General features: G+C 34.1%; 1 protein-coding gene across 5 annotated transcripts in view; it reads right to left on the bottom strand.

Moving 5' to 3' along the window:
* The window catches only part of ADK (adenosine kinase), a 488,918-nt gene that overhangs the window by 170,880 nt on the left and 305,302 nt on the right, over positions 1-12,736 (bottom strand). The window lies entirely within an intron of this gene.

Here is a 12,736-nt window from a genome sequence, read left to right on the forward strand (position 1 = left end):
CATTAAAAGCAAAAAAGAAATATACTGGTAAATAAATATATAGACAAGTATTCCTTTCTAGCAATTAAAGAAACAACATGGTGAAGAAAGGTTCTTCAGTGATGAAGAAAGGTTGGTGAAATTAATATATTAATACTGCCGGTGGGAGTGCAACTGACACTTTCTCAGAAAATAATTTGAAAATACACATGAGGAACCACAAACAAATTCATACTCTTTGACCCAATAATTCTATTTTTGAGAGTCTACTTTAAGGAAATAATCTAAAATATGGGAAAATATTAATTCATGAACATATCAGTACACTTTTACTGAAAATCTGGAAACAGTGTAAATACTTAATGATTGAGAAAGAAATAGTCAAGAAAGAATTGGCATATTCTTTCTATTTTTCCACTCTAAACCTGGCTGTTGATAATTAAAAATGTGGCTAGTTAAAAAAAAATGTTACTAGTTCAACTGAAGATCTGAATGTCAAATTTTATTTAATTTTAATTTAAATGTAAGAAGACATGTAGCTAATGAGCACGTGCAATGTGGCTAGTGTGACTGTGGAACTTGATTTTAATTTAATTTTTTTAAATTTAGAAATAGAAGCTGCTAAACATAATTTTATTGTTTTGATAGGTCTACATTTCATTTTGATCATTGACAATTTAGTGACTGAACTGACTGCTGTAAATTTAAGATAGACAGCAATTTTAAAGGCTTAGTATAAACAAAAGAATGTCAAGAATATAATAATTTTATATAATTACATGTTGAAATGAAAAATATTTTAGTTAATATTAAGATAAACAAAATACATTATTAACATTAATTTTACCTGTTTCTTTTTACTTTTTCAATGTGGCTACTAGAAAATTTTCAACTATATGTGACATATTTCCATTGGAAACTGCTGCTCTAGAGGATACTTTGAAAATTTTTAAGATTATGATTATGAAAACTAAGTGGAAAAGTGGAAAATGTTTACACCACATAAATGTTAAATGAAACATAAAGCGTACAAATAGTGTGCACAAAATATGGTTAAAAACTACACTAAATCAAAAGGAAAAAAACGGAAGAGAATACACCCAGATTAAAATGGTTAAATGTGAGTAGAAAAATTATGGATAATTTTAATTTTTTTTAATTTTTCAAATTTTGGTGATGCCATTCAATTCTCTTCTGATAAAAATTATTTAAAAGACAAAATATTTTGTTACTTGAAGTAAATCTCTACACAAACAAGAGATGTTTATAAATGGTGAGAAGCTTAATTCAATAAACAAGAGTCAGCAGAGAAACAGCTGGGAGTAAGTCTATTTTGCTTCTTCAAGTAGATGGCAGAAAAAAGGAAAAAACTAAATATGAGACTGGTGACTTTGGTAAACCTAAATCACTAGTCACAACAGCAAAAGAGAAAATTAAGAAGGAAGTGTGGTAACAGAAAAATATTTGGCCAACCAAAGAGTGCTCCCAAACCTAGACTACCAATGATGAGAGGGCTGAGAGTTTCAGATGCTGAGTCTGAAGACATAGCACTACTGTCTGTCTAAAGAACGTATTCAGTCTGTTTTCCATAGCACGATGAAGGTGCCATACATAGTAACACTTGTCAGAGAATGAGGTTAAAAGAATGAATAAATGAGAAGCCAAAAAACAAATACAACCACCAAATAGTATGTTTTCTTCTTCTTAATAGGATCTACATGTTTTGTACATCTCCCAGAGAGTGTGAAATGTATTTCCTTATAGGAGAGAGAGGATCAAATATGAATTATGACAAAGCATAGTTCCTATATGCTTGTAAGGAAAATACTGACTTTGACAACCATTAAGATAATGTATAAATTGTTTACAATATAATGTTATGGCATGCACTACACTTCATACCAATGATAGCAATAGAATCACTAAAAGAAAAAAGCCAAAACAAATGCATTAGCAAATACTTGTTACCACTGACTGAATGTAATGCATCAATGGAACAAAATAATTTGCCTAGGTCTTCCTGCCTATGTGGCTCCTTTTGGAAGCATCAGTGAAATCACTCATTCCATATATATTTTAATCTTTAGGGATTAAAATACCTGCAATCTTAACTATTCTATGAATGTAGAAGTTAGCTTTTCTTCCCTCTGAAATAATCCCCTGAAAAAGCATGTAACAGGAGGCAGCAAGACATAGTGGAAAGAAGATAGGTTTTAGAGGGACATACATAAGATATTAATCACAGCTTTGCTGGAAGTGAAAGGCAGTGTTAGACATCCTGCAAGTCCATTTCTAGGGGAAAAGATAAGCAAAACATGGTAAATGCACACTATTATATAGAGATTAAAAGCAATAAACCAGAAATATATACATCGACTGGACAAGCTATATAGTTCATACTTTTATACACTGTGCATAATGTAAACACACATCTAAAAAAATGATACATTTTTCAAGGATATAAAACTCATATCAAACACATTAGAGTTCCCATGGTGAGAAGAGGAACAGGATTAGGGATCAGGAATGATAAGAAAAATAAAATAATAAGACAGGAGCCATGTCTAAGCCAGATGAAAATAATTTGACAGGATTCACTCAATTCTCAGCATCAGAGAGTTTAAACAAACCAGTATACTTACTTACTTACTTATTTATAAGCAAACTCTACACCCAGCGTGGGGCTTGAACTCAACAACCCTGAGACCAAGAGTTGCATGTTCTACTGACTGAGCCATCCAGATACCCCAACAGCATACTTATTTTTAATAGTTTTGCCAATCTGACTACTATTTAACTGTGATTTGGGGTTATGTAACTTCCCTAGGCCTCACCTCATTGCTCTCATCTGAAAAATGGGAATGGTAACACCTATCAATGTCATTGTAAGACCTAAATGAGTGCTTGATACAATGTTTGTCATGTTATATGCGCTTCACACGTTTCCATTTTATTATTACTATTTCTGTAGTAATACGAAGAACATTAGAAAGTTGTTTTGTTTTTGCATGAATGGTGAGTTCTACAGTTATAACTCTTAGTTACAATACTGAACAAAAGTATGCTCTTTAACATCAATATACAGTTTGGCATTTCCTTTGAAATATAAAAACATAAAACAAAATCCATCATTCCCTTTCCAAAAGCTCTGCCTCCTCTCTTTCCTTGATTTAATCATCCTATATCCTGCTGACAGATTAATCACCCTAATCACTCTTATTTTCCTAGCAAATTAAATCCAAATGCCTCACACCCCAGCATTCAAAACTCTCCACAAAATACTCCAACTTCCACAGTAAGCCAGCTGTAACCTCTATTACTCCACAACATATGTCCTTGCTTCAATCATAATGATTTGCTTCTCCCAAAATAAGTCTTCTGACTCTTTATATTGTTCTTTCTATCCGAAATATCCACTACCCATACCTGTTGGAATTTACCACTCCATCAAGGCCCTTTTAAATCTACATTTAAATCTGAATTTCATCCCACAAAGATTTAACTACGTTCCCACCAAGATGTACTCATTCCTCTTTGAACCTCCTTAATATGTAATATGAATTTTATTCTGTTTATTTTTAAACAACTTGCATTTGCCTTATCTCCCTTACCTAGCTGTAAATAACCTTAAGGGCCAGTGTACTTTTTAAAATGTTTGCTCCAGTACAAAGCACAGTGTGTACAGTATACAGATAGTTTAAGTATATCTGGTTAAATTTTTATTGAGAGTCCATCTAGATTCCCATGTAACTGGAATGCTATTTTGAAAAAAAGAAAAGAAAAAAGAACTGTTGCATTTTCACATGCAAAGAGAAGAGTATATTCATTTCAGAGTTGGACAACTCTTTAGTTCAGAGGATCTGAAACTTTCTCAGCTCCTAGCACCCTTAGGGTATAAGTAATTTTTTTCATGGTGCTCTAAGACAGGCCTAACAGTTCTAGGTGGTTTTTTTGTTTTGTTTTGTTTTTAACAGTCAGGTCCAAATAACCTAATAAGTACTGATAATGGAAATAAGTACTGAAAATGGAAATAATTTACCCTACACAAGAGAAGTAAATCTGAGTATAAGGGTGGCATTCTGGGGAGCAGAAGTAAGAGGATTTTACAGAAATGCACTCTGACTGGATGATGGCAGTGGGGTACCCTGAAAGTAAAATACAACCAATGAAAACTTGCCTGTGGCTGGGATGCCCTAACAACTTTAGTAGTGATGATACCTAGTGATCAATTTTCATTTGTTTTCTAACCTATGTAGTGTTAAAATCCCTCTCTGCTAACCTAAATTTGCCATAAAAATTAGCTCTTCACCTTCCAAATGTGTAAATAATTTTTCATTTTATGCTCAATAAAGTTTGGATTTAAGAATTATTATTATTTTTGTCCTCAAATCCAATGTTTATTGTCCAATTTTTAAAAAAGATTTTATTTATTTATTTGAGAGAGAGCAGAGTGAGAGTGACCAGAGCCAAAGGCAGACGCTTAACTGACTGAGCCACCCAGGCACCCATATCCAATCAATTTTTAACTCTGTAGTAACTCTTCCAACTATGCCATCTTTCTCATTAAAACAACATTAGTATTAACTTCCCATTAATATACCCTCATTACTTTGTAAACACTACTGCAACAGTTTCCTGTTTTGGCAAAATTCCTTTGCTTAAAGACCTTAAATGACTCATTTCTTAATAATACATTTAAGTTCCTGACATGGCATTAAAAATTCTCTAATCTATCTTTCCTACATTACCTCTGATGATTCACCTTCATGAAACTCTTATTCTGACCACATGGGTCTTCAAGCTAGCCTAAGTAGAAATCCTATACTTTCCTATATACTTTCATTTGCTGGTGATATTTATTCACTCTCTAGAATCTGTTCTTTACCTTCCACTTAGTCAACAAAAGCAAGGGTTGGCAAATGTTTTCTGTTAAAGGCCCAATAGAAAATATTTTAGGTTTGTGGGGCATATGATTTCTACTGCAAAAACTCAACTTTACTATTGTAGAGCTAAAGCAGTTATAGACAATACATAAAAGACTGAGCATGGCTGTGTTTGAATAAAACTTTATTCACAATAATAGGCAGTGGGTGAAATCTGGCCCAAGGGTCATATTTGCTGACTCTTGAACTAAAGGAAAGAAAGAAACACACACTACTAAGTGGAAATGAAAAAAACCACTAAAATACAAAGAAAGTTGGTAGAGAATATTAGCAGGAAATCCAATGTAGGGCAGTAATGACTGTTAGCTTCCTCGCAATAATAAAGAGCATGAAGAAATTGAAGGTTAAAGTGGGTTTAGAGAGAGAATGAAACCATAATTACATTTCCAGATGTCCTATCTTGAATTGAGAACATCTGACTATTTTCTGAGGTTAGCACTAAGACAACACAAGTTGCTACATTTGAGTAGTACACCCAATTTCCATAGCATACTGATATCTTGTTTTAGGTGTTGTTGGTCCCCATCTGCACCCCTCCATCCCACTCAATGCTTCTCCCTAGAAGTAGAGGAAGTGGTGGAATGTGTTAATAAAGCTAACCAATGTTTTTGAAGACAATTTTTGAATTTTTAAAAACAAATCATAATTGGAGTGCCTGGCTTGATCATCTGGGTGAGCATGTGACGCCTGATCTTGGGGTTGTGAGTTCAAGTCTCATGTTGGGCACAGAGATTACTTAGAAAAACAAACAAACAAATCATAATTGTGGTAGAAGCTTGGGGTTCACAAACCAGGCAACTGTAGACTATAGTTAAAATACAGGGTGGCTTCTTTGATTGCCAAGGCATTACAGAGAGCAGTGCTCTTCTAATTCAAACTTTGGCCTGCTTCTTGGCAAATTACTAAAATAAACACTGCTATTCTCACTTTTTAAAAAAGTAACTGGCACAAATGAGCTATCTTTCTTTGTCTTTATTTTTATGTAGAAGTAAAAACTGGAGTAAGTATATCCCCCTGAAATACAAAAAATAGCAACAGATAATATAGTAGCCTGTTATAGTTAAAAAAAAGAAATGACTGGACTAGAAATTCTAGTCTAGGTTTTAAACAAGCTACTTTGAAACATTTGAGCAATATATTTAATCTTGAGCTCTGGTTTCTTCAATTAAAAAATAGACGAAAGGTTGGATGGATGATCTTCAGAGACCCTTCCATCTCAAAAATAGAATTCAGGGATGCCTGGCTGTCTCAGTCAGTAGGGCATGCAACTCTTGATCTTGGGGTTGTAAGTTCAAGAACACACTGGGTACAGAGTTTACTTAAAATAAATAAAGGGCCATTAAAAAAATAGAACTCAAGTTTAAAATTAACAACTGTTAACTGAGGTGAAATTCATATAACATAAAATTAACCATTTTTATTTATCTTTTTAAAAGATTTATGATTAGAGAGTGAGTGCGCATGTGTGGGGCAGGGGGAGGGGCAGAGGAAGAGAGAATCTCAAGCAGACTCCCTGTTGAGAGCAGAGCCCAACTCAGAACTCGATCCCACGACCCTGAGATCATGATCTGAGCCAAAATCAAGAGTTGACGCTTAACCAACTGAGTCACCCAGGTGTCCCAAAATTAACCACTTTAAAGTGAACAATTCAATGTCATTTAATACATTAACAATGTTGTACACCATCACCTCCATTTAGTTTTGAGACGTTTTCATCACCCCAAAAAAGAAACCCCCTTAACTCATTAAAAAGTTACTCCTAGCCACTGGCAACTGCTAATCTATTTTTTGATTCTCTGGATTTATGTATTCTGGGTTTTCATATAAATGGAATCATACATTATATGATCTTTTCTGTCTGGCTTCTTTCACTTAGCATAACATTTCTGAAGTTCATTCATGGTGTAGTATGTTGTATATTTGTTAGTTTTTATGGCCGAATAATATTCCATTGCAAAGACATCTCACAATGTGTTTATCCATCTATCTGGTTAGGGGCATTTGGCTTGCTTCCATAACTCATTTTTTTCCATAATATTTTTAGAAGCAATAAATAATATACATGTACATATCAAAAGTGCACTTCGAACATAGGAAAGAGCTAAACTGTCAATAAATACACTTACATTGACCCTGACATTTTCTCCTTTGTGCTGCCAGCAATGGTCGTGGGACATAGTTACGTTACATACACACACATGTACACACATGTCAAAAGGAAAGGAAGGATTGCTTTTAGACTTGAATAATTTCTTTACTGCTGAAGTCAACCCTGATTGCTACCTGATTAATATCCAGCCACTCAAACAGTAGCACAAGAAGTCAAAAAGGTATAGATAACTCATGACACTAGCTATGAAAACTTTATGATATTGAAAGTTTGTATGTTAATGAAGTATTATTTTTCAGATCATATATTACTTAGACTTTGCCTTCTGGCTATTAAGTTATATGACTTGATATAATTTTTAAGATAAGAAAAGTGACTAAAATGCATTTTTAATACTGATATAGGGCAGTAGTTTTCTTTTTTTTTTTTTTAAGATTTTATTTATTTGACAAAGAGAGCAGCAGAGGGAGAGGGAGAAACAGACACCCCGCTGAGCAAGGAGCCCAATATGGGGCTTGATCCCAGGACCCTGAGATCATGACCTGAGCTGACAGCAGCCACTTAACCAACTGAGCCACCCAGGCGCCCCTAAGACAGTAGATTTCAAAGTGTAATTCCTGAATCAGCAGCTATAGTATCACTACGAACTTGGTAAAAATGAAAAACTTAGGTCCTACCCCAGACCTATGCAATCAGAAAATGTGGGTGGGCATAGCAATCTGTTTTCACAAGCCCTCCAGGTGGTTTTCATCCATGTTAAAATATGAAAACCACTGATCTAGAATAATAAAAGATCCATTCATTATCCTTAAGACTCTTATCCAACATAGAGAAACTAAAAATCTTTATGAAGATGGCAAAAAGGGACCCACTAAAAATATAAAACCTGTCTGTAGTGGAGGAAAAACAGGTTGTATCATTTTGTTCCAAGAGGTAGTTCTAACATTATCTAGATCAAAAATTAGAATTAATTCTAGATATGTCTCCTGAGGCCAGGGAAACAAAAGCAAAAATAAACTAATGGGGACTACATCAAAATAAAAATCTTCTGCATAGCAAAGGAAATAATCAACAAAACTAAAAGATAACCTCTGAATGGGAGAAGATATTTGCAAATGACGTATCTAATAAAGGGTTAGTATCCAAAATATATAAAGACTTGATACAACTCAATACCAAAAAACCAAATAATACAATTAAAAAATGGGCAGAAGACATGAACAGACATTTCTCCAAAGAAGACATGGAGTTGCCCAGCCAACAGACACATAAAAAGATGCTCAACATTACTCATCATTAGGGAAATGCAAATCAAAACCACAATATCACTGCACACCTGTCAGGATGCTTAAAATCAAAAACACAAGAAACGAGTGTTGGTGAGGATGTAGAGAAAAAGGAACCCTTGTGCACTATCAGTGGGAATGCAAACTGGAGCAAGCCACTGTAGAAAACAGTATGGAGGTTCCTCAAAAAATTAAAAGAACAACCGTATGATCCAGTAATCACATTACTGGGTACTTACCCAAGGAATATGAAAAACCTAATTAAAAATGATATAGGCATGCCTATGTTTATAGTAGTATTATTTATAATAGCCAAATTACGGAAGCAGCCCAAGTCTCCGTTGACAGATGAATGGATAAAGATGTGGTATATATATATACAATGGAATATTATTCAGCCATAAAAAAGAATGAAATCTTGCTATTTGCAACAACATGGGTGGATCTAGAGAGTATAATGTTAAGCAAAATAAGTCAGTCTGAGAAAGACAAATACTATATGATTTCCCTCATATGTGGAATTTAAGAAACAAAACAAAGGGGAAAAAATAGACAAACCAAAAAACTGACCCATAATTATAGAGAACAATCAGGTGGTTACCAGGGAGGAGTTGGGTGGGAGGATGGGTAAAATAGTGAAGATATTAAGAGTATACTTATCTTGACGAGCTCTGAGTAACATACAGAGTTGCTGAATCACTATATTGTACACTTGAATCACTATATTGTTACACCTGAAACTAATATAACACTCTATGTTAACTATAGTGTAATTAAAATAATTTTTACCAAAATTAGTTTGCCTATAACTATGACATCGGCCCAAACACAGCCATTCTACTATTATTTGGTCCATTTATTGGGCTTTCAAATTATTTCCCATGAAAAGAGGGTTCTGCAGCTAAAATATTTAAAATTAAACCTCAGAGAGGTTGCTCTACTTGTCCAAGGTCATACAACTAATGATTTGAGGAGGCACTAGAATTCCAGTCTACCGTCTCATATCTGCTTACTTGTTTATATTCACCGATGCCATGTTCTATAAATAATGAAACAACTTAAAAAAAAAAAAAAGGTCAAGGAGAATATAACTCAGATTGGGTTAAACTTGGGGGTAAAATGAAATACACAGCACAGGAATCTTGAATTAACTCTGAATCTAGTTCTAAGTTTCTTGACAGCCAAAGCAAAAAGTAAGATATCCAGTTACCTGGATGGGAGAAGTTACCTGGCTTTCATTCTTGAAGAGATGAAAAATAACATTTCTGTATGAGAAACATTTGTTTTTTTTTTATAGATTTTATTTATTTACTTGACAGAGAGAGAGCACAAGCAGGGGGAGCAAAAGGCAGAGGGAGAGGGAGAAGCAGACTCCCCGCTGAGCAGGGAGCAAAATGTGGGCCTCGATCCCAGTTTTGGGATCATGACCTGAGCCAAAGGCAAACGCTTAACCAAATGAGCCAGGCACCCCGAGAAATATTTGGTTCTAAAACATACTTGTCATATGGTGTACAACATATAGAACACTGATTAATATAGAAGACTATGCTGTCTGCAACAACTTCTAAATAGGAAGTTCAGTCTATTTATTGTAACACTCTTCAGTAAAAGACTATGGCCTTGATATCGAAACAACTCAGTGAAAGCAAAGCAGATGGGAGTAAAGACCAAGTAAATAGTTCTTTGATGTCTGAGCATAAAACTTGGAGTTTTTAGAGTAAGGATAGACTCTATGTTCCTTAAATAATCCTCTATCAATATCAATTCTCTAAAGCAGAGTGAGAAAACAGTTGAAGAGTAGACAATTTCAAGTTGTACTTTTTTTTTAATAAAATCTTTTTCTTAAAATTTTATTTTATTATGTTATGTTAGTCACCATACGTTACATCATTAGTTTTTGATGTAGTGTTCCATGATTCATTGTTTGCGTATAACACCCAGTGCTCCATTCAATAAGTGCCTTCCTTAATACCCATCATCGGGCTATCCCATCCCCCCACTTCCCTCCCCTCTAAAACCCTCAGTTTGTTTCTCAGGTTGTACTTTTTTCTAAGAGTCTTCTCATTTGGTACATGTTTCATAATACCAGGCCACCCACTCTATTATATAAAGAATAATCAAATTATTTGTCATGGGAATCTGCTTAGTGGTAAAATCTTTATGATTTATATATGGTAAATGTCAATATAAGAAGATATACATTACTGTTCTATAACACAATTTGCTCAAAGAGATTTTCACCAACTATTCTAGGTAGTACTACAATGTACTCACACTTGTCATTTTTATATGGCTTTATTTATTTTTAAACATAACATTCATCACTATCCAACATTATGTTATACATTCACTTCTTTATTTTATTTGTTCTCTCTGCTATTGGAATGTAGTATCTAGCAGGGCAAGAACATCTGTTTTATTCATTATTGCATCCCTAGAGCAATGCCTGGCATGTAGTTAGAAAAATATTTTAAATATTTTTTGAATGAATGAGTTTACTTAGACTGGAGAGAGGGGTGGAAAAAGAGATGGTATAAAGTTAAAACATATTAATTTGAGAACACTAGGTAGCTGAAGCAAGGGCTGCCACCTATATTTATCTCTCTCCAAGACAGTACAGAACAAGGATGGAAAAATAAATCTACAAAAAAACATGCCCTCAGCATAACCTGAAGACAAAAAAGAATGCCCAAACATCAAAATAACTACAATTAAAAAGAGAAAAACCACCAAGTTCCATTGTAAGATCTCCTACATTCATGCCCCACCCCCACTCTATCATGAGGCCTTGTGGAGAGCAAAGGTAGTTTGAGAAAACCTCTTGGGTAAAGATAATTTGGTAACTGGGCTAAAGGTCAAACTAAAACTACTGTCAGAAGGGTGATATCCAACCTAAATATGAAAATATTAAACAGGTATGCAAGTAGATCCGAGGAGGAAATTAAAAGTACACTAACTTTAAAGGGGCGTTCTTTAAAATGCACATTTCCTGAGGAAGAGAAAAAAGGCAAAAAAGAAGCCCCTCTGGCAACTGAGCAATGAGGATGAAAAGAAAGAAAGGGAAATTTTAGGGTTTTGAAAGAGAGCACAAAGTTGGAGAACTCACAATCCCTAACCTATCCTAGGAGAAAAATATACTGAAAACAACTCCTATCCCCACTCCACCAAACAAATCGACTAAAGAATCCGCACTTTGATATACTGATGGAAGAGGGTACTGTGTTTACTAGGAATCATTTAAAGGACCATAATACAGTCTCCCCCCTCCGCCCCCGCCACATACACATAGCCACACTGACCAAGAGAAAGAGTAACAGGTAGCTACGAAACGTCAGAAATGAAAATCAATACATATCAACTGAGGAAAACTCCATCAAGGAAAATCAATCTGAGGCAGGAGAAAATAACAAGGCAATACCACAAATGGAATGAAATATAGTCAAACAAGCATTTGAAGATATGAAAACCCATCATGAATCTGAAATTCCAAAATTAAGAACAGAAATAAACAAAACAACAGAAAGAGAGCTGACTGAACTCAGCAAAGAGAAAGGAAGACAAAGATAAAATCAATTCAGAAATGAAGAATAAATTACAGGGTGCCCAAGGAAGAATAAACTCAAATGAAAATTTAATAAGGGACACTGAAGAAAGGCAAGAAACTAAAAGAAAATGAAAATGAGATAATAAGGAGGTAAAAAGAGTCAGAGAAGAATAATGGAAATAGAAGACAGGGAAAAGAGGAATAACATTCATACTGTTTGAGTACCCCCCTCCCCCAAAATACAAGGGAACAAAGTTAATATTTAAAACTAATATCCCAAAAAACTTTTAAAGAATAAGAAAGACTTGAATCTAGACACTGCAAGGGCCCACTGGATACCTGGGAAAATAAACCCATAATGAGCAACCTGTAGCTGTATCAGAGTGAAACTATTATATTTCAAGAATAAAAACCAGACCTTCAGGTACAACAGTCAAATAATTTATAAAGACAAAATAATTTGACTGGTTTTAGACTTTTCAAAACCAACATATGAAACAAGGCAACAACTGAGCAGCAAATTTTTTAAAAATTCAAAGGAAGAGTAAACCAAAGATTTTTATATCCAGACAAGCTTTCCATTAAATATAAAGACTAGAAAAACAGATTTCAATACATAGAACTTAGGTAATTCTGTGCCCATGAGTTGTTTTGAGGAGTCTGTTAGAGGAGGAGTTTTGAAATGATGGTAAACATTTAAAAATATATACATGTACATCTATGACTAAAATAAAAATAGAGGTAAGGGTAAAAGAGTAAGGTACAAATTTTATATGTTAGGAAAAGAAGATTATATGGTACAAATTTTATTTGTTAGGATAAAAAGATAATAACGTAAGTAAATGTAACTAAAAATGATACAGAAGGAAACAGA

Source organism: Leptonychotes weddellii, chromosome 6, assembly GCF_054177405.1.
Source record: "Leptonychotes weddellii isolate Sample4059 chromosome 6, ASM5417740v2, whole genome shotgun sequence".
Lineage (NCBI taxonomy): Eukaryota > Metazoa > Chordata > Mammalia > Carnivora > Phocidae > Leptonychotes > Leptonychotes weddellii.